Here is a 21,137-nt window from a genome sequence, read left to right on the forward strand (position 1 = left end):
CTATCAGAAAGGCCAGTATCATTTGGACTAGTGTTCTGAAGCTGGATTCTATGAGCAACTGCTTCATTTTCTGTATGGAGAGCTGGTACCATGCTCTTTTGGTTTCCTTGATATGTTTTCTATGAAGGAGAGATTAGAGCTGAGGGTAAATTCAAGACTTTTGCCAATGGTATAAGGGGGGTTCCGAAACCAACCAGGTTAGTTTTAGCCACATTTCAATTTGTGGTTGCGTGTTACCTGAGGAGGTATTCAGTCTAGGTTGTGCTGAGTTTACGGTAGGCAACATATATCACATTTTGAATGAAACACAGGCAGGTTTATTAACGCTGAATGCAATGGATATTTTCAGGTAGAAATGGGTTTTGTTGGTGTACTGAGGGATCTTGATGCTACTGTCAGTGAAGAACAAGTTACTTACCTTCGGTAACGCTTTTTCTGGTGGATACAGTGTCTGCCTGTGGATTCCTCACCTTGTGAATATCCCCTGCGCCAGCAGCATTCGGAAATTTTTCGTAGCTCTCCATGCTGATGAGGACAACGTCACAGAAACCTGGCTCTGCTTGCGACTCCGCTGACGTCACTGGAGCCATAAGAGAGCCTCGTCGGAGTGATGACGTCAGTTCCGCCCTTTTTTTCTGTGCCTTCGAGGCACACAGACGGACCGACACAAATATGTACAGTATACATAGTACACAGTATTCAAACCAACACACATAGTGTGAAAAGAATTCAGTAAAACACTTCCATTGAAAGCAAAAGTAGACAATATCAACATTGTAGGAATACAAGGGTGGACAACGGGGAGGCGAGAGGGCCAGTGAGGAATCCACAGGCAGATACTGTATCCGCCAGAAAAAGCGTTACCAAAGGTAAGTAACTTATTCTTCTGATGGATACATCTGCCAGTGGATTCCTCACCTTGTGAATAGAGTCCCACAGCAGTCCCCACTCCCGGAGGAGGGTGTCCACCCTTCTATACCAGAAAATCTTGAAGGACAGAGCACGCAAAGTGACCGTCCCTCCTCACTTCGGAATCCAAGCAGTAATGCTTTGCAAAAGTGTGGAGGTAGGCCCAAGTTGCCGCTCTACAAATGTCCTCTACAGGAACACCCCTAGATAAGGCAGATGTAGAAGAGTTTACTCTAGTAGAATGAGCTCTTATACCTTCTGGAGGTTCCTTACCGGCCAAAGAGTAACAGATCTTGATGCACAAGATAATCTATCTGGAAAGGGTGTGCTTGTGCACCGCGGTGCCTTTCCTGCAGCCAGCAAAGCCCACGAAGAGCTGGTCATCCACACAATAGTCTTTAGTCCTATCGAGGTAAAAACTCACCGCCCTCTTAGGGTCCAAGCGGTGAAGCCACTCCTCCTCCTTGGAAGGATGAGGGGGAGGATAGAAGGTAGGAAGGGTAATGGACTGCCCCAGATGGAAGGGAGTTACCACCTTAGGCAGAAAAGCAGCCCTGGTCCTGAGTACCATTCTATCAGCATGAATGGTCAAGAACGGGGGTTTCGAACTCAGAGCTTGAAGCTCACTTACCCTCCTTGCCGAGGTAATGGCAACAAGAAATACTGTTTTAAAAGACAACAGTCTCAAGGGACACTTGTGCAAGGGCTCAAAAGGAGAACCCATCAAGTAGGTTAAGACAAGATTTAAGTCCCATTGAGGCACAATAAATGTAGTGGGCGGAAACTTGTTGGTAAGGCCCTTAATGAACCGTAACACAATAGGTGATTTAAACAAAGACGGCTGATCCGGCACACAAAGGAACGCCGACAAAGCCGATAAATAGCCCTTCACAGTAGCCACAGCAAAACCTTGCTGGGCCAAAGAAAGAGCAAATTGAAGGATATTGGATCAGCGAGCCCTCAAGGGGTCAATAGACTTCTCTCCACACCATGAGACAAATTTGGACCACCTACAAGAATAAATAGTCTTGGTGGAGTGTCGCCTGGCCGAAAGAATAACATCCACCACATCAGGTGGGAGAGAGAATTCAGATTGCACAGTTCAATCTCCAGGCATGAAGGTGCAAGCTCTGGAGGTGGGGGTGTAGAACCTGCCCCTGCAACTGCGAGAGGAGATCTGCCCTGAGAGGGAGACGGAGCGGAGGGCACAAGGAGAGGTGGAGAAGATCTGTGTACCACACCCTTCTTGGCCAATCCGAGGCGATCAATATGACTTGAGCCCGGTCTTGGCAAATCTTCCTCAGATCCCGAGGAATCAAGGGTATGGAAGGAAACGCGTAAAGGAGTTGTGATTCCCAAATCTCCCCGCATCAGATACTGGAGACTGCAGAATGACGGGCAGTGAGCAAACAGGTCCACCTGAGGGATTCCCCACGTCCGAAAGACGTGACTAACCACCTCCGGATGTAGCCTTCATTCGTGGTCGGCAGAGAACTGCCGACTGAGATTGTCTGCACGCTCATTCAGAACTCCGGCCAGATGATTTGTTATCAGACAAATCTGATGGTCCTGAACCCAGGACCAGAGACGCAAAGCCTCTCTGCAGAGACAATGCGACCCCACTTCTCCCTGCTTGTTGACACACCACATCGCGGTAGTGTTGTCCGTCAGGACTTGCACCGACTGACCGTGAAGGGAAGGGAGGAAGGTCTTGAGCGCCAAACAAATCGCCCGCAACTCTAGAAGCTTGATGTGAAGCAACCTTTCCTCTGGAGACCAAATTCCCTTGATTTCCAGATCCCCCAGATGAGCACCCCACCCTGAGGTAGAGGCATCCGTTATCACTGTGGCAACCGATGGAGGAAGATGGAAGGGCTTTCCTTGAGACATATTGCCCTCCACGCTCCACCAAGACAGATCCGCTGCAGCTTCTCTGGAGATCCTCACAGACTCCCTGAGATCTCCGTTGTGATGATATCACTGTCTGCGGAGGCACCACTGGAGCGCCCTTATGTGCCAGCGTGCATGGTTGACCAACAGAATGCAGGAAGCAAACAGACCGAGCAGGCGAAGGACCTTCAGGACTGGCGACTCTGCTTTGATCAACCAGTCATCCAGATAGGGGAAAACTGGTATCCCCGATCTCCTGTGATGGGCTGCCACCACTGCCATCACCTTGGTGAAGACTCGAGGTGCAGTAGTAAGTCCAAACGGGAGAACCGCAAACTGATAATGTTGTGACCCTACCGTAAAACGGAGATACTTCCTGTGCAACTTCAGGACCGGGATATGAAAATACGCGTCCTGCAAGTTGATCGACACCATCCAGTCCTCCTGTTGCAGCGCTTGAAAAACCTGCGCTAGGGTGAGCATCTTGAACTTCTCTTGCTTCAGAAAAAGGTTGAAGATCCTGAGATCCAGGATTGGATGGAGCCTGCCATCCTTCTTGGGTATCAGGAAATACCGGGAGTAGCATCCCTGACCCCTTTCCTGCTCTGGCACCACCTCTATCACATTTTTTTTCCGTAAAGTTAGGACTTCCTCCGGTAGGAGAAGAAGGTGGTCTTCCGAGCAAGCCCCTTGGCAAGGAGGGTAATTTGGAGGGAATTCCCAAAAGGGAAGAGCCTACCCATTCTCCACAAGAGTGAGAACCCAAAGGTCTGTAGTGACCGATTCCCAATCTTGCAGAAAATGAGTAAGCCGACCCCCCACAGGACCAACATGATCCAGAATGGTGGTTCTAGGGCTGCTTTGCTGTGGTAAGAGGGGGGGGGAGGTAGAGGAGGAGGAAGAGGAGGAGGGCTGGGGACCTCGTGGACGACCTCTGTTTTTGCCCCTGTAGGTCTTATACAAGGTGTTTTGCTGCTGCTGTTGCTGCAGCGGCTGTCTGTAGGTTCGAAAAGACGACCCCCCTAAACCTCTGTACCTCCTGAACGAGGAACCTCTAGACTGAGCCTGAAGACCCAGAGACTTGGCTGTTGCTTTACTGTCTTTAAACCTTTCTAAAGCTGCATCCGCTTTTTTACCAAAAAGACCAGAACCATCAAAAGGGAGGTCCAAAAGCGTTGCCTGTACATCTGGGGAGAACTCTGATGAATTAAGCCATGCACTTCTTCTTGTAGCCACAGACGATCCCATGATCCTGGCGACAGAGTCAGCAGTCTCTTAACCACTTTGAATCACCTGACGTGCAGCCGCTTGAGTGTCTTGTAGAACCTCATTAAAATTGTGTCTGTCTTCCTCGGACAATTTAGAGGCAAGTTGTTTCGCCGAGTCCATTAGAGCATGGATATAGCGACCCAAAAGACAGGTGGCATTAGTGGACTTTAGGGCCAAGCTTGCCGAGGAAAACACTTTTTTAGCAGACTGGTCAAGTTTCTTTGATTCCCTATCACCAGGAACTTGTGGAAAGGCACCAGAAGATCTTTTTGAACAGGCAGCTTGGACCACTAGGCTCTCAGGAGAAGGATGGGATGTTAAAAAGTCTGGATCCCCTGGAGCCGCCCTGTATCTCTTGGCAAAGGATTTAGAAACAGACAGAGCCGAAAAGGGCTTACGCCAAACCTCCATTACAGGCTCAGTGATTGCCTCATTGAATGGAAGTAGAGGCTCTATTACAGAAGAAGGCGAATGAAGAACTTCTGTCAAGATGTTTGATTTAAATTCAGCTGTGTGGAGCTGAAGATCTAAAAGTTCTGCTGCCTTCTTTATTACTGTGTGGTGGGGAACCACATCCTTTGAAGGAGTATGAGATGTAGGCGAAAGTTCCCACTCTGGAGACACATCAAGGCCACTTGCCTCTCTCAATTCTCCAAAACAGTCATCTGATTCTTGAATCTGACCTTCTTCCATTTCTTCCAAATGAAACCTCTGCTCCTCCAGAACCCTCTGAGCTTCTCTCCTAGATCTCATTCTGGGTATCGGCGTCAGTGGAGCCAAGCATGACTCCGATGGATCCGGAACCGGCGTCGTACACAGATCCGGAGGCACAGCCTGCGCCGACCGAGGTCGAGCTGAGATGAGGGAAACGGCATTGACGTCCTTGGCGCCGGGAAAAGGCCAAGACGGTGCCGCTGGAAGAAATGGCATGAAGGGGGCCTGGGCATAGGCCTGAGGAACCCCCAGATTAAACGCCAATAGACCCATGGGACCCGAAGGTGCTCCAGAGGGGTACATAGCCCTTTGGAAGACTCCATACATAGCATTAAGGTAATGCGCAGGATCTTGACCCGGGCCAGGGAAAGATGGGTAGGCCCCCGGGACAGACTCCAGTGTAGGCATTACCGTGTTCGGGCCAGACGGCGCCGACGGCGGGGCCAATGGAGTCGACTGCTCATCCGGCACAGGAACCTCTTCCACTGGAGCCGGAGAATGTTCCGAAGTCGGTGAGTGAACAGGCGTCGGAGATCTAGCTGGAGAAGCCGCAGGCAAAGCCGATCTCACAGGAGAAGCCTGATTCAAGGGAGAAGGTGACACAAAGTCTTTATGGCGTCGAGGAGCTGGAGAGTTTGACTTCGGCGCCGTATCTCTATCTGAATGGCGTTTTGAAGCATGACTCTTCTTCTTATGCTTCTTTGCTCTTGAAGCATGTCCCAACTTCGACTCCGACCTCGACCTGGAGCACGACCTCGACCTTCTTCTACCTCTATTTTCCTTCCTCATCTTGGCCATGAAGAGTTTAGCTTCTCTTTCTTTTAACGCCTTCGGGTTAATTTTTCTACAGCAGGCGCATCCCTTGAAGTCGTGATCCGATGACAGGCACCAGACACAATCTTTATGGGGATCTGTAATGGACATGTGTCCTCCGCACTCCCTGCAGGGCTTGAATCCCGACTTCCTCGATGACATCCTTGAAAGGAACAGGAAGAAGAAGACCAGAAATACAAGCAGAGACACAAAGTATCAAGTGAAACTATGGAAAGTCTAAGAAAACCGTTAGCGTCGATGGCGCGGAAAAAAGGGAACTGACGTCATCACGCCAACGAGGCTCTCTTATGGCTCCAGTGATGTCAGTGGAGTCGCGAGCGGAGCCAGGCTTCTGTGACGTCGTCCTCGTTGGTGTGGAGGGCTACAAAAAATTACCGAATACTGCTGGCATAGGGGATATTCACAAGGTGAGGAATCCACTGGCAGATGTATCCATCAGAAAAAGGGTGCACGTACAGAGTGAAGATGATAAGGATAGAGTAAAGTCTTGGGGTATTTCAATCAAACAAGGGGTTCCCAGCATCTTGAGGTTTCTATCTTTGTGATTTGGTGGGACGTGGGAATGTAGAAAGTGAACCAATGCCCAACCATATCGCTGAAGTCCATGCCTGATTCCAATGTCTTGATCAGTGCTTGGTAGTGCACTGCATCAAAGGTTACAGAAAGATCAAGTAAGATGAGGAGGAATTACCTATTGGTATCAATAAACAGGAAGGCAGTATTAAATACCTGCATGGTAGTGGTATCAGTGCTTTAACTCTAGTAGGAATGGTAACCAAGTACCTGGTTGTTGTTTCTAAATTTGTTTTGAAGGCTAATATTGAGTCCTTTCTCAAGAATGTTTTGGGTAATTGAAGGGGTAAAGGCGGGACTAGTTGGTGGGATCCTCTGAGTTCAGAGTAGGCTTTTTCAGCAAAGGATGAGAGAAGTTTAAAGATTGTCCAGTTTTTGATAAAGGACTGGAAGCATTGTAGTTTTTTGTCTGGTATTGCTGATTTGTGTTCTGATCTTATTTACCTTCTTAGTGGAAAAGTGATTGATAGAATTGTACTTGCCATTTGGCTACAGCAGTGGAGAGTTCAGAAGGGACTCACACTGTGCTTTACTGCCTTGAAGAGTGCTTTTCCTTTATCACACATATCTGACAGCTCACTTAAAATAACTGCACTGGCTCCTGTTGCAAAAATGGATTCTTTTCAAATACTTAATGCTAATACACAGGGCTTTCTATGGGTTAGGCTAAAAATATATCACAGCCAGATTTAAATGATACGTCATCAACAGATGCTTGAGATCCTACAACTCTAACCTCCTTCAAAGTCCCAAGTTCAAGAAGGTTAGGATGGGCAACAGGCCTTTCGCCTATTTGTCAGCAAAAGCCTGAAGTAAGCGCCTGGCCCCTCTCATTGAATCAGAGTGTCTGTTTAGGAAACAAATCGAAACATTCCTGTTCTCTAACATTTCAATGTATTATCAGCAATATGGATGTAGGTTAACACTGGAACGCCCTTGCTGGGTAGTTATTAGTGCTTTATAAATTCCATTAAATCATTCATTGGAGTCTTGGTTAATGGTGGTTTTGTAAAAGGTTGCTTTGGCGGAAGTGAAGAGTCTGAGTGCAGAGTGGATTGCTTTGAGTTAAGTGAAATTGTCATGCGTTTTGGTCCATCTCCATATCTTTCCTTATGTGGGAATGATGCATTTGCTCTTGGTGAGTTCCTGGAATTACCAAAGGGCTGAGGGTTTAGAGGATCACGTTTTCAGTGGTAGGCTGGTGTTCATGAATTGTTTTGGGGGAGATTCCAGAGGAAAGGTTTGGCTTAGAACAATATGTTAAACTTTATTCTTTCAGGGAGATAGCATGATGGCCCTTCTAGTCCAGGAGTATCAGGGTCTGGAACTTGTTTGATGAGACACTGCTATGACGAAAACTAGCGACTTATTTTCGCAATGAATAGGTTTGTAAAGTTGGTGGGTAGGAGTAGGAGAATACTTACTGGAGGGTTTATGAGAATTCCGGATAACTAGATTAAATGTTATCTTTTTACTCTTCTCTAGGCTATTGGTCACTGCAAACTATATATAACACACTGAAAAGTTACTGTCAGTAGAACGTGGTCTACCAGCTTATGAAATATGTATCAGGTTAATGCTGAATTAAAAAATATGTACAATAAATATCACTTTGTGTATAATCTAAATAAACCTTGGTGTACAAAAACAACTGAATGGGCTTAGCCAGGGCCAAACAAAAATAGGAAACTAATATCTTTATTAATTCTCCATGTGGAGCAATGATTTTCTGGTCTCTTTTATTCAAGCAAGTATCTTACTTATTTAAGTTCATTTTTAGGTCTCACCTGAGCCAATGCACTTGCGCATTGCTCCAGCGAGATTATAATAAGCGGAAAAAAAAGTCTACCAAAGCGGCTGCGGATCGCATACAGTTCATGTGAGCTATTCGCGTGCACGCCAGCCACATAACACACCACCATTTGGTTGTGCCTCGGCATCAGACTTCAAAGGCTGCCGCTCCCCCACCCCCCGCGTGCACATCGCGCACCACCATTTGTCTATGCCTCAGCATTAGACTTCAAAGGCTGCCGCTCCCCCGCCCCCCCACCACAGCAATGCTGAGCAATGCCGAGCACATCCCTCACAGTTTAAACTTTTCATTAATTCCTTTTCCTTCGTGCCCTCGAGTTTTCTTTCTTTCCACCCCCAACGTATGTTTTTTACTTCTTACTTTTATTAGTATGCTAACCTTTTTCCCATCATCCACTATTTTATGTTGTCATTCGTAATATCTGTTTTTTTCTTTTACATTTTAGTCCTTCTGGTTTCTAACTGCGAGTTTCTTTCAATCTCTTTCTCATCTTCCATTTCTTTCATGTTGATTTGATTGGTTTTCCACTACTTACTTTTTTCACACACTCTCCTTGCCACTGTTTTTATGCCATTCCTTTCTTTTACTACTTAATTTGCATTTCTTTCCTTTGTCTTCTTTAACACTATTAATCTGGGCGTTTCTTATCTTATATTACCTACATTCCCTGATCTTCATTCACTTCCCAGGCCATGCAGTTGCTAATCCCATATTCTCGCCCTATATCCATTCACTTCTCGCCTCTTTCCCTCCGCGCACCACCATTTGTCTGTGCCTCGGCATCAGACTTTAAAGGCTGCTGCTCCCCCGTACCCCCCGGCACAGCAATGCCGAGCCAGTTTACTTCGATTGCCCAAGGAATGTAGTCTATTTGATGTTCCCAGGGGTGTCCGCATTTTCTACCTAATGGTGTAAAGAAACTTGAGGCCCCCCCCTTGAAAAGTACATAGAGGGCTTTCCTCTGGACTCACTCAGTAGCTCTCAGGCCAGGCTACTGTGCTGAGGGCCCCCATGGAGTTTGCCCCCCCCCTCTTCATTACACCACTGTAACATTCTACCACTGACTCACCGTTTGGTACGTACTGGCCCCACTTTTGCCATTCCTTGTCTCTGGGTCTTGAAGGCAGTGACTTCAGCAGAACGTACACTGGACATCGGGAGTTGTGGTTGTGTGTGTTAACACTTGACCTCAGAAAAGGAACAAGCATTTGCAATGCAATAGGTCTCGCATTACTAAAGTTTGAGCTATTGGTGTTGCATTATTTAGCAATGCCAATAGCTCAAACTTTAATAATGCGAGACCTATTGCATTGTAAATGCTTTGTTTTCCGGTTTCCCCTTGCTTTTTCCCCGGCTCCATCGTTCTGTGCTTTGATAAACTGAACGTGCTTTGTAGCACTTAACCCTGCGTGTTCTTCGCTTCAGTCTCTGTGCTGCTGCACCACATCACTCAGGGACACCACCACATCTCTCGGAAACACCACCATGTCACTCAGGTATACAGCCACATCACTCGGGACACAACCACATCACTCGGGGACACCACCACATCACTCGGGGACACCACCACATCGCTCGGAGACACCACCACATCGCTCGGGGACACCACCACATCACTCGGGGACACCACCACATCACTCGGGGACACCACCACAACACTCGGGGACACCACCACATCACTCGGGGAACACCACCACATCACCTGGGGGACACCACCACATCACTCGGGGACACCACCACATCACTCGGGGACACCACCACATCACTCGGGGACACCACCACATCACTTGGGGACACCACCACATCACTCGGGGACATCACCACATCGCTCGGGGACACCACCACATCGCTCGGGGACACCACCACATCACTCGGAGACACCACCACATCACTCGGAGACACCACCACATCACTCAGGGAAACCACCACATCACTCAGGGACACCACCACATCACTCAGGGGCACCACCACATCACTCAGGGACACCACCACATCACTCAGGGACACCACCACATCACTCAGGGACACCACCACATCACTCAGGGACACCACCACATCACTCAGGGACACCACCACATCACTCGGGGAACACCACCACATCACCTGGGGGACACCACCACATCGCTCGGGGAACACCACCACATCACTCGGGGACACCACCACATCACTCCTGGGACACCACCACATCACTCAGGGACACCACCACATCACTCAGGGGCACCACCACATCACTCAGGGACACCAGCACATCACTCAGGGGCACCACCACATCACTCAGGGGCACCACTCAGGGGCACCACCACATCACTCGGAGACACCACCACATCAATCAGGGACACCATCACATCACTCAGGGACACCACCACATCACTCGGGGATACCACCACATCACTCGGGGATACCACCACATCACTCGGGGACACCACCACATCACTCGGGGACACCACCACATCACTCGGGGACACCACCACATCACTCGTGGACACCACCACATCACTCGGGGACACCACCACATCACTCAGGGGCACCACCACATCACTCGGGGACACCACCACATCACTCGGAGATACCACCACATCACTCAGGACCACCACATCACTCGGGGGACACCACCACATCACTCGGGGACACCACCACATCACTCAGGGACACCACCACATCACTCAGGGACACCACCACATCACTCAGGGACACCACCACATCACTCAGGGACACCACCACATCACTCAGGGACACCACCACATCACTCGGGGAACACCACCACATCACCTGGGGGACACCACCACATCGCTCGGGGAACACCACCATATCACTCGGGGACACCACCACATCACTCCTGGGACACCACCACATCACTCAGGGACACCACCACATCACTCAGGGGCACCACCACATCACTCAGGGACACCAGCACATCACTCAGGGACACCAGCACATCACTCAGGGGCACCACCACATCACTCAGGGGCACCACTCAGGGGCACCACCACATCACTCGGAGACACCACCACATCAATCAGGGACACCATCACATCACTCAGGGACACCACCACATCACTCGGGGATACCACCACATCACTCGGGGATACCACCACATCACTCGGGGACACCACCACATCACTCAGGGACACCACCACATCATGGAGGGACACCACCACATCACTCGGGGACACCACCACATCACTCGGGGACACCACCACATCACTCGGGGACACCACCACATTACTCGTGGACACCACCACATCACTCGGGGACACCACCACATCACTCAGGGGCACCACCACATCACTCAGGGGCACCACCACATCACTCGGGGACACCACCACATCACTCGGGACCACCACATCACTCGGGGACACCACCACATCACTCGGGGACACCACCACATCACTCGGGGACACCACCACATCACTCGGGGACACCACCACATCACTCAGGGACACCACCACATCACTCAGGGACACCACCACATCACTCTGGGATACCACCACATCACTCGGGGATACCACCACATCACTCAGAGACACCACCACATCACTCTGGGACACCACCACATCACTCTGGGACACCACCACATCACTCAGGAACACCACCACATCACTCAGGGGCACCACCACATCACTCAGGGGCACCACCACATCACTCAGGGACACCACTGCATCACTCAGGAACACCACCGCATCACTTATCACTCGGGGACACCACCGCATCACTCGGGGACACCACCACATCACTCGGGGACACCACCACATCACTCGGGGATGCCACCACATCACTCTGCGACACCACCACATCACTCTGCGACACCACCACATCTCTCTGGGACACCACCACATCACTCTTATACACCATCACATCACTCTACTACACCACCACATCACTCTACTACACCACCACATCACTCAGCCCAACCACATCATCACTCAGCACCACAACAGCACTGTCCTTGCTTGCTACCAATAAGCATTGCCATAGCCAATAGGACTCACATTGGGAAAGTGTAAGCTATTGGCTTTGTGAATAACAATGCTATTAATTTATATATTTTCAAAGCCAACACATATTAAACAAAATTGTCATTTACAATACCAATAGCTCACACTTTCCTAATGCGAGACCTATTGCATTGCAAATGCTTGTTTACTCTTTTTATTTCCCCTATGACGTAAGGATACTCGTTTGACTAAAATGGACTAGTATCTTAATTTCTGTGCCAGTAGAGTAATCATGTACACTAGCAAATATATTTTCCTGAATGGAGCAACAATAGGAAAGACATACTTTTTCATGCGCCCTCACAGAGCCAAGGAAGCCCCGACTGACTGGCTCAGTTACGTACAGGATTCCTCATTTAGTCATACTTACTCATTTACTCCATCAGCCGAATATCCCAGTCACTCACTCAACATGTCACCCTTAGTGATGATCATTGATTCAAACTTAGTGACTCACACTGAATCAGTCTCTCATGAACTGATCCACGCATACTCAATTGCTTATTCACATTTGATTATTCAATAAGTCAGTCACTCAGGGCCCTACTTAAGTGTTTGCTGGTAAAAAACAAACATTTTCTTGATCTTGAGAAAAATGCTAAATATAGGCACGGATTTTCCTCCACTATACTATTACTATAGTGAGGGAAATACAGGACTTTTGGTTTACCAAGAACATCCTTTCCAGGTATGATTTCATAGAATATGTCTTCATAAAACATCCCAGTATGCAACTGTAGGCAGAAAACAGTTGAACTTAGAAAAGGGATTGTTGTGCACAAAGGGTAATTTTGATTTTCTTATATTTTTTATTTTATTTTCGTAAAACCAGAGGATTCTCCAAACATCTAGAGCAGGTAAAAACCTTTTCTGCACAAGATGTGTAATTTTTTTAAAGAACACATATAAAGACATAGTCTGAGTTTGCATGAATATCCAAGATACATTTGGAAGAAAAGATGAATGGGTCCTCGAGACTACTCTATTGGAGTACTGGAGAGAAGTTCTGTTTAGGGTTTTTGTGTAAACAAATTTTGCATTTAACCAGCCCATTTTCATGACCCTTGTAATGTGGTTCGAAGGATAGCAAAGTTAATCCCACCTTCTCCCTTAGAGGTTCTCCCAATCCCTGTGTCAGTCTCCAGGAGAGAAGGGAGCTGAACATAGTAAGTGGAAGGTGAGGTATTAGAGGGAGCTACAGCGAGACACTTGTTTCCAGTAGGATATTTTTTAGAAGACCAGGACTGGGCTCTCTGACATACAGGATGGCACAATGTTGCTGAGGCGCTCCACGACTCATTGTCAAGAGGGAAAAACCGAAGACAGCTAGTATTTAATCTCAGAGTGGGACTTCTATAGGAGGTAAGCATGATGTCAAACTTTTGTTGCGCGTTACCCAATGTGAGAGGAGGCATTGCTGGAACTAGATCCCAGGTTAACCAGAAAACATGCCCAAGAACCATAAGATGAGATACATTCCTCTCTACTGGAAGGTAGAATAGCAGTTGCCAAGGGAAAAAGAGGAGATTTGTAACCCACTACACAAGCAGTTTCCAAGTCGTCAGTGCCTAATCGCAAGGGAAGTTGGTTCAAAACTAGAGCCAAGTTGAAAAAAACCAAGGTCAATGCAAGACAAAACAAGGGTCAACAGAGAGAGCGAGGAGGAAGTCAAGTCCCAATTCTAAAGTGGCTGGAACCAGCTATGGAAGCTATTGTCCATCAGATTGTAGTCTCCACAGATCTGTGTTCCATCCCCTCAATGTGGTACATTTCCTGATCTTCTTATGTGGAGTCTTATGTCAAAACCTGTCACCCATGAGCTGAGGTGATAGCTACTAAGAAAGCAATCTTCCAGGAGAGTACTGCAGGGACGTCTTAAATATAGATGTAAAGGGGTGTCCATTTGTTTTGAATAACCACATTAAGGAGGAGATGGTCTCGCAATTGTGTGTAAAAACTTTCTGTATGCCATCTAAAAAAATATTTAATCCCAAGGAAAGTGAAAAGCAATATCTTAGGCTGACTTCTTCTGAAGAAAGTAATTGCTGCAAGGTGGATCTTGATGGAAAAGAATGCAGCTCTGATATAGCAATACTGCCACTTTTTGGAATGTGATTGCATTGAAATCTTTCTGAAGATATCAGATGCAGCATCTTGTCCTCTGGAGTGATAACATAAGTGGTTTAAATGGATGGCCATTTGACTTATTTCAGAATGTCTCCACAGTCTTTCAGCAGAGTCAAATGACCACTGCCATGCTGCCAAGTTCGTGGTAGTAAATCTGGCCTTCCAGCCCGGACGGATGACTGACGCAATACTGATGTAAACTATATTGAGTCCCCAAAATATCGGAAAATAAATATTGTTTATAAAAATATTGTCTTCCTATACTTAATTAATATATAAATATCAATAACCAAAAAATCACTGCCATAAAACTCTATTTTCACTTATATTGATAACACAATCATCGGAAACAAAAATATTGTCACCCTTAAATAAAGATATAAAAGAACAGAAATATCAGAACATCAAATATTAACTACATAAATATTGTTCAAATTCATAGCTTTTAAGCAAAAATAAACATAGAACATTTTATTAAAAACTTTAAGAATACCTGTTCTAACAACATTGTAACAATTGTACATCACAGAAATGAACATAAATTACCCTAAAAAATGAAAACATATCAAATCATTAAAAAAATCAACACAGAAATATATTTAGAACATTTATTAACATGTAAACAAGAAATACATTTAATTTTTTTGTAAATAAAAATAAGAAATGCATCAACATAAAAACAAATATAACACTATACACAAAGAACATTATAAAGAACACTAATTAGCATTTCCCATAAATGGCAATACCTGAAAAACATTCAAACTAAAAGAACACTAACCGATAAAATCACAATACAAACAAACTTGACGAATAAAATTAAGCATCCAAATTAACTAATAATATCAAAGGCACACAATATGTAACTAATCACTACTCAAAAATCTACAAAAGCTGCAAGAAGACAAGACTCTGCAGAATTTCCCAAAGAAAATCAACAGAGGAAAAATGCACACCACTACCTTCAAAAGTAAGTAAAATATAAAATTATAATAGCTTATAAACTAATAAAGCTCTTTGTAAGAGTCAAATAAAAACTTAACTAAACACTACTACTTTTATGTCTCTTAATCTAACTACTACAAAGCAATTACTGCAACATTGAGAAAATACAAAACTGCACAAAAACGATAAAACATATACACCTAAAAAAACAGACTAACAAAAAGCAAGTTATTTAATACATTTACTAAACAAAAACTCACCCTAAAACAGATTAAAAAAACTAATTAAACTCCACTAACTACCAAAAAACAAATGTAAAAAATTAAAATAAAACTAAACATTTCCCCCCCAATAGAAAAGGACCCATCTGAATCACATTACTGAAACCCCAAAAGAAAATCAGAGAATTTGATGTGACATGTCTAGCAAAACAGACACATACATACAAATCAATCAACAAAGAAGATAATTTTGAATGTTAATATTAAACATATTTATAATTTTTAAACAAGTAACACTTTATATTATTACACTATTTTCAGGCAAAATTACCGAAAGAGCAAGATACATCACCCAGTACACAAAATTAAACAATTGCTCTCTCACATGGGCTATACCTACAGCGAAGAAAGTACAAGGACAGAAACAGTGACCTGAAAGGAATATGTTACTTACCCTGTAAGCATCTGTTCGAAACATGTAGTGCTGTAGATTCACATGTTTTGCATACTTCTGCATTCTAATGTTGGGTCCAGATGTGTACAAGTTGTTTTTTTTCTAAGAAGTCCTTCGAGTTACCAGACAAGTGACTCCTCCTCTTAGTGATAATGCACATGGGCAGCCACTCCATTGTTAAACTGTTTTGCAGCAGGTGGGTGAGAATGGAGTGAAAGTAAGTATCAGTAAAGTGACACTCATGCAAATAGAATAGTGTAAAGGAACTGAAATGGCCAAAGGTGTCTGGGGAGGAGGGTGGGCACATGTAAATCTACAGCATTACATGCCACGCACAGATGCTTACAGGGTAAGTAACATTTTCCATTCAAGGAATGTATGGCTATAGATACACATGCTTTGCATAGACTGTAAAGCAGTCCCTCTCCAAAAGCAGTGGCTAACCTGTGGGTGTTTCAGTTGTTTGAAAGAGAGTGTGTAGCACTGCCTGCCCTATAATGGCTTGTTGGCGTGCTAATACATCCACACAATAATGTTTGGTGACAGTGTGTGGTGTAGACCGTGTAGTTGCCCTACAAATGTCGTCTACAGATGTATTGACCAGGAAAGCCATGCATTTATTTATCCATCTAGAAATGTCTGACTTGGATATGAGCTTTCATTTGTGAGAGGGTGAAAATGCTGCAAACCGTTGGCCAGTTTTACAAAATTCTTTCATTCTGTCAATATAGTACATTAGAGCTGTATTGACATCTAATGTATGAAGCGCCCTCTCTGCAACTGAATCTGATTGTAGGAAGAAAACAGGTAACTCAGCTGACTGATTGAGGTGGAAAGATTAAATTACTTTGGGAAGAAATGTGGAGCTGGTTCTAAGAGGCACTCTATCTCTGAGTATTTGAAAGAAAGGTACTTCCAATGGTAAAGCCTGGAGCTCACTGGTTCATCTAAATTAGGTACTGGCTATCAAAAAACAACTTTCCAAGACAAAAAGTGTAGAGGACATTTATTTAATGGTTCAAATCATGGAACCTTAAGTCTGGTAAGTACAATATTCAGATTCCATGCAGGTGCAGGTGGAAATCTAGGTGGAATTACTCTTTTAAGGCCTTCCATGAATGCTTAATTAACTGGTAATTTGAACAAAGACAGATGTTGTCTGTTTTGCAAATAGACAACCAGTGTTGCTAAATGTAAATGTATGGATGAGTAGGCAAGGCCTGATGTTTGTAAATGAAGAAGATAGCAAACAATGTTTTGTATGGATGCATCAAAATGGATTGATTTGTTTACTGCGACAGTAGACGACAAATCGTTTCCAATTCGCTGCATAACAACCTCTAGTTGTGGGCTTACTGGCTTCTTTAAGAATAGTCATACATTCAGGTGGGAGATTATGATAACCAAATACTATGATCTCAGGAGCCAAATAGCAAGGTTGAGCTCCTTTGGATTTAGGTGTTTTTGATTTCTCCATGGTTCTGAGTGAGAAGGTCTGGGTTGAAAGGAAGCTTCTCGTGTGGAACTACTGAAAGATTGAGTAGTGTACCATGGTTGACGAGCCTAAATGGGAGCTACTAGAATCAGAGTGAGAAACATTTGCCTGATACTCTGTACCCCAAACGGAAGACATGGGAGAGGCGAAAAAGCGTAGGCAAATATCCCTGACTAGTTCTTCCACAGAGCATTGCCCTTGGATAGGGGGTGTGGGAACCTGGAGGTGACGTTTGGGCATTTTGCATTGTTTATTTGCAATTTGTCTATTTGTTGAACCCCCCCACTTGTGGAAGTAAGGGAGGAGAACTTCAGGGTGGAGTTCCCGCTCGTGGACTTGTTGCTGCATCCTGCTGAAGAGGTCGGCAAACTGGTTGTTCATAACTGGGAGCTGTTCGTCTAGCAGATGGATGTTGTGACTTAGTGTCCAATGCTAAATTGTCTGAGATAGGCGTGACAACTGGGGAGAGTGTTTCCCCCATGTTTTTTTAACTAGTACATAGTTGTCATGTTGTCCGTCAGGATCAAGACAACTTTGCCTACCAGGTGAATTAGAAACACTTTGAATGCTAGGTAATCAGCTTAAAGCTCAAGGGACTTGATGTGAAGACTCTGGTGTTTGTCATCTCAGAGACCCTGTACTGTAAGATTCATGATCTGGGGAACCCGGTCGAGAGATGGTCGTTCTTTTGACATGTATTGTGTGTTCCATCACTACAGACAGCGATGAGTGCGGCTGTCTACCAACACTAGGTCTTGTAAATGGCCCTGTGACTGAGATCATTGGTGTGCCAGGCATTTTTACAGCAGGCACATTTGTAGTCAAGCATCTGGTACTATTGTGATGCAGGGACGCCATAATGCCTAAGAGACGCATATCTATTTTGAATGTTAGTTGTTGATTGGGTTGAAACTGTTGTGACAGTATTTGAATATTTCTAATTCTGTTTGGATTTGGGTATGCCAAACCCAAGTGTGCACTGAGTATAGCTTCCAAATACTGTTGAATTTGTAATGAAGGAAGTGATTTTTGTATGTCAACTGTAAATCCCAGCTGATAGAGAAGATGGATAGAAATAGTAATAGTGTTTTGTTGACAGAAGGGAAGTGTATTGGCTTTTTAAGCCAGTTATCCAGATATGGGCAGACATGAATGTTTTATCTGCGTAGATGAGCTGCTATTACTGCTAGGCACTTGGTAAACACCTGTGGTGCTGTATTGACTTCGAATGGAAGTACTTTGGATTGTAAATGCTTTCTAGCTACAACAAATCTGAGATATTTGCGATGAGCTGGATTTTTGGAACGTGGAAATAGGCATCCTTTAAGTCTAGCGCTGACATAAAGTTGCCTTGTTTGTCGAAGCAGTGGGATCATGTCCTGAAGAGTGACCATATGAAAGTGATCTGAGAGAATGTAATGAATTAATGGCCTGAGATCTAAGATGGGTTTTAGTGATTTGTCTCTTTTGGGAATTAGATAGTATAGGGAGTACACGCCTAATCCTTGCTGTTGAAGAGGGACAGGATCTATGGCTCATTTTAGTAATACAGCCTGCACTTCCTGTTAAGCAGAGTTTGATATTCTATGGAGAGATTGTGTCTGCAAGGTGGAATGTATAGAGGAGTGTTTATGAGCTACTGACAATAACCATGTTGAATAATATCCAACACCCACTAATCTGATGTTATATTTTGCCAAGTGTGAAAAAATATTGTAGTCTGCCCCGACAGGTCGGGAAGAATGAGATGCGGGTCACTGTTTTGGAGGGAGGGTGCAGATTGTGTTGAGGCACCTCTACCATGACCTTTGTGATTGTTCCCTCTATATGTGCCTCTATAGAATCCTCGTGAGGGGAAGGTTTGATATTGCTGCCTGTACGAAGTGGTAGAAGCATCATACGGTGTTGTTTCTGAACTGTGTTTGAAGAAGGAAGGGCGAAAGGAACGATGTGAAGCAAGGACTTGAAGCACCTCCATAGATTTAGCTACTCCATTGTCCTTTTTCATCTTCTCTAATGCTTGGTCCACTTGGGGTCCAAGAGAGGCTCCTTATCAAAAGGTACATTGAGTATTGTTTGTTGTACCTCTGGTTTAAACCCAGATTTATATAGCCAAGCAGGTCTCCGCAACAACACACTGGTACTGAAGCCCCTGGCTGCTGTCTCTGCTGAATTTAGAGCACACCTGATAGACTTGTTAGAAATTAACTTATTGACCATTGCATGTCCCCTTTCTTTTATATTCCTCAGTGAGATGTGGGAGGAGTTTCTCCATCTCATCCCGAAGTGCCTCATCATATTGCGCAATCTGCCAATAATTGGAAGACTGTGTTGCTACCCGCTTCCACGATGCATCAATGAGTTTAGACTCTTTGTCAGGTGGAGGGGTGTATGAGAGTAGGGTCTGCTTCCTATGGTTACCCCGACTTTTTGCTGTGTTTCACTGGTTTTTCGACTTTAGTCTGGCTGTGGCCCTGCTAATCAGGACCACAGCCTAGCTGTTCTCTCTCTAAATTGATTGCATGAACTTTAGGTACATACCAGATTGGTTACTGGGTTACCTTATGAGTCCCTAGTATATGGTACCTTAGGTACCAATGGCATTGGTACCCCAGAGGCCTACCAGGGGCTGAAGCATGTATTATGCCACCCCTGGGAAGCCTTCCAAAATGGCACCACAGGTTTACACTAGCAGCCTGGGTAAGGTGGTGTAAACATCCCTTACTTAGATATAGTATACCTATATCTACCTATATATATAGACGCATATTAACCTATAAGTCACTCCTATGGCAGGCCTTGACAATCCTGAAGGCAGAGTGCTTGGTTTTGTGTGAGAGTGTGCCCTAGCATTAGCTGAGCCCATCTGCAGCTTTCGGAATCCCTTCCTTATAGCTGTTCTATGATATAGCCATACCATATACTCTTAAGTGCATTATAATCCTCGCGGTTAATGCTAACTTTGATTTGGCTTTATCAAAACATGTTGTGTTTGGTGTCAAATGCTTTGGAATACTACCCCCCCATCAGTTCTGGCGGAGGGTGTAGCATTCCACCGTTCTAAAGGGAGAAGACATGTACACACTTACTTACCTGGTAAATGTTTAAAAGAGCCTCAGCATCACAAAATGGATGCTGCTGCCACAGACATGAGTCTGACCTCCTGCTGCTGGATGAAACTCCGGCAGGGGAGGCCTGGACAATAGGTTTCCTGTCCAGGGAGGTGCCAGCACCTCCCCAGACAGGATTTAGTGTATTGGGGCAGGGTGGGTTGCATTCAGTGAATGCTTTTCAGACACTGCCTGGGGCACACAAGGTGCTCCATGCATTTCCCAGTTCAAACCGGTCGCTGGGGCACTCAGCCCCAGCTCTGGCGCGAAACTGGTTAAAGGGGAAGGGGTGTAACCAACCCCTCCCCAGGTCCTCCCATAGGTGGGACCCTAGAGTTAGTCCAACCCCTAAACTTAGTGTAAGTATAGGAACCCAGTCACTAGCACTTTAGATTACCCTAGACGAAACTCTGAAGACGAAATCTAGGACCTTCGACATTCCATATCGACTGGAAGATGGAAGAAATCTCCCTTGGGGTCAAGGAGTGACCTCCCTGTTCAAACAGGCACCAAAGAAGCATCTTGCCGGTCTGCATTTTCAAGGCTCCCGACGGATCGCAAAGAATCTACGACACAGGACATGGACTTCCCGAAATCTCCGAGGCTGACACAAGTCCCCAGCGAGGCTGAGACCTGTAGCTATCACGAGAGACGTGGGACCGGAACTCATGGACATCCTGCAAGTTTGCAATTGCACCTACTTCCTGAAGTTTCCTGAAGTTGTGCATTGGGCTATTTGTTGCTCTTGCCCCAAGCACCTTTTGCACCGAAGCTGAGAGGCCTACACT

At 45.4% G+C, this 21,137-nt stretch overlaps 1 protein-coding gene across 4 annotated transcripts in view; it reads right to left on the minus strand.

The window, feature by feature from the left end:
- CCDC88A (coiled-coil and HOOK domain protein 88A) overlaps positions 1-21,137 on the minus strand; it is an 822,041-nt gene that overhangs the window by 14,894 nt on the left and 786,010 nt on the right. The window lies entirely within an intron of this gene.

The sequence above is a fragment of the Lissotriton helveticus genome, chromosome 6 (genome assembly GCF_964261635.1).
Source record: "Lissotriton helveticus chromosome 6, aLisHel1.1, whole genome shotgun sequence".
In the NCBI taxonomy this organism is placed as follows: Eukaryota; Metazoa; Chordata; class Amphibia; order Caudata; family Salamandridae; genus Lissotriton; species Lissotriton helveticus.